This window comes from Ptiloglossa arizonensis, unplaced genomic scaffold, assembly GCF_051014685.1.
Source record: "Ptiloglossa arizonensis isolate GNS036 unplaced genomic scaffold, iyPtiAriz1_principal scaffold0023, whole genome shotgun sequence".
Lineage (NCBI taxonomy): Eukaryota > Metazoa > Arthropoda > Insecta > Hymenoptera > Colletidae > Ptiloglossa > Ptiloglossa arizonensis.
In genome coordinates, this window is record NW_027478393.1 from 2138083 (window position 1) to 2140582 (window position 2500).

Here is a 2500-nt window from a genome sequence, read left to right on the forward strand (position 1 = left end):
GCGCTCGACGAGCATTTTCTCCCTATCTCTCACGCAGATTCTTTTCTTTTCACCGCATTCCCACACGTACGGCGTCGCCCGACGCAAAATCCCATCGGTGACGCTTACATGGTTCTGTCGATTGAGAGAGTTCTTCGCGTTGAACCGAAGAAAAGGAAGCCTGCTGTTTTCTCGGTGACAAGGAGAGATTTTCAAGCACCTCGCCAAAGTGTCTCTCTAACTGAAATTCGATGCGAAACGCTCGCTAGACGTTTAACCGGTTGAAATTTTAACGTCCGTCCGTTGCTTTTCCAGTAAAACATACTAAAGGAATACTACTAACACGCGTCGACTTCGATTCTACTTATTCTTCCCCTCTCTCGCTCACTCTCGATCTGACTCCTATTCTCCAGAGCAGAACGAAGAGAAGGAGGAGGAGGATAAGAGAACCCGGTGTTAGCAAGTCCGAGATGAATTCGAAAAAGTTGTCGTGGACTGGACGACCGGTTATACGCGCGGTCTCACGATCGACAACAGAGACATGGGGTGACCAACCTCTCGCTTTCCCTTCAGCAGTTTCCCTTCATTGTGGCAAAGTTTGTCGTTGCGTTCGAGCCGCTCCAAAGAGGATTTTAAGTACAGCACCGAAGGTTCAGAAACGTTTGCACGCACGAGCATATCTCTTACCAAACGAACCACATCGACGGGTCAAAAATTCGATTCGACGAACGTGGCCGAAGTCTTCAACGTTCGAAGATAAAGACCTCCCTCGATAGTGGTCGCGGTAAATTTGATGTGACATCGCGGGCAACGACGACCCCCGCTGGCCGACAAATCCCTGGGGCTGTGCGAACGACGACTATTAACAAATGCCACATTTCACGTGGTGGGGTGATTCATTTTTGTCCTCTATTAGTCTCTCGATTCGTGTTCCTTTCTCGACGTAAAAATCATTTCAGGCAACGTTGGGAGCGCGGCAAAATTCGATTCGGGCGAAAGACGAATATATGCGCGCGCAAACTTCAAAGTAATCGTAGGGAGCGGTGTTCACGGGCGGTCGTATTAAGTCGACGCGCGACGCCGCAACACTCTCGCGAGTCCGAACGATTACATATGGAGACGCGCAGGCAAATCGTTATTTTCGCACGTCCGCGACAATCGCCAACGAACTGCCCATCTTTCGCTCGTACGTAAGCATCTCCGTACACACCCGACTCTGAAACGTTTCCATTCTCTCCGGAAACGACGGCGGGGATTGGATAGCAACGCAAGCAGTATTAGGTTATGTGAACGACCCTCAGCCAGGCGTGGTCCAGGAATTTTATCCGTGGACCGCAATGTGCGTTCGAAATGTCGATGTTCATGTGTCCTGCAGTTCACACGTTGACACGCAATTAGCTGCGTTCTTCATCGATCCACGAGCCAAGTGATCCACCGTTCAGGGTAATCGTTATGCAATTTTGCGTTTAAATTCTCTTTGGTTCTAGTTTTGAAAATCGATGCCCGCGCCTCCGACCAAACGTAGAAAGAAGGAGGCTTGGGCGTCGCCAAATTGACGACACAAAGTCCCGACTGACGGAACACGTCGAAAGTTCGCGCACATGAACGCGAATCATTCGACGGCCGGGTGCAAAGTACATTGAAAAACCATCATGAATCGTGGGATGTGGAACCGCGGGGATAATCCCGATCAAAGGAACCACAGTCCTCACCGATTGAGCTGACGAACGCACGTGGGAGCGTCCAGATTCGAAAAAGGACTCGCAGCCGGCTCGAATCGGTCTTTCGTCCCAACTTCAAACCGCATTCGACGCGGTGCATGGGTGTCCGACTCGCTATCCGAGCTTCACAGCCGGTCCTCCCGAAGTCTTCGGACGCACATCGACGCGATCGTCAGTGGTTACCCGGGGTCCTCGTGCAGAGGTTCCAATCAGCAGGACGTTTCGTTAGAAATCGACGAAAGTCAGGAGAAAGCGGGATGCGAGAGAAAACGCAAAGAACGTTGCGGAACAAAGTCCGACGGCGTCTCGTTCCTCCTCGGTTATACTCTCGGGCGCTTTTACTCGAGCCTGGCTTCGACGAGCGAGCACACGTGCAGTCAGCATCTTTCTTCACGACCGAGGCTTCACGGAAGAATAGACGGCGGGTGACAAATAGTCGTGCAACGACCGATCTCTCTTTCTTTTTTCCGTTCAATCGTTCTCGTTTCATTATTATTATTCTCGGGAACTACCCTCGAATTATTATATATCTTGCACAAAGTAATGGACGTTTCTCTTTATTTATTTATTTTGTGCGTATCAACACCTCGCTGTTGGGTTGTTGAATAGACAAAGTAATGGACGTATTTCTTTTTTATTTTTCCTCCTCGGATAGATAGAGAGACCGACGACTACCGCACCTCGCGCAAGCGTCCACCTACCGTTATCATCCCGTTTGTCGAGAGAATCTTTGGCTGCAGGGCTCTCTACGCTTTCACGCACGGCCAACGGTGACGGACGGGAGAAACGCAATAGCGCCC

At 50.5% G+C, this 2500-nt stretch overlaps 1 non-coding gene across 1 annotated transcript; it reads right to left on the reverse strand.

Annotated features, from left to right (window-relative positions):
- Window positions 1-1270: 1270 nt before the first annotated feature.
- On the reverse strand, window positions 1271-1425 carry LOC143154445 (5.8S ribosomal RNA). The gene has a single exon (XR_012994092.1). It is a non-coding gene; the product is annotated as a 5.8S ribosomal RNA (ribosomal RNA).
- Between the last annotated feature and the right edge of the window lie 1075 nt (window positions 1426-2500).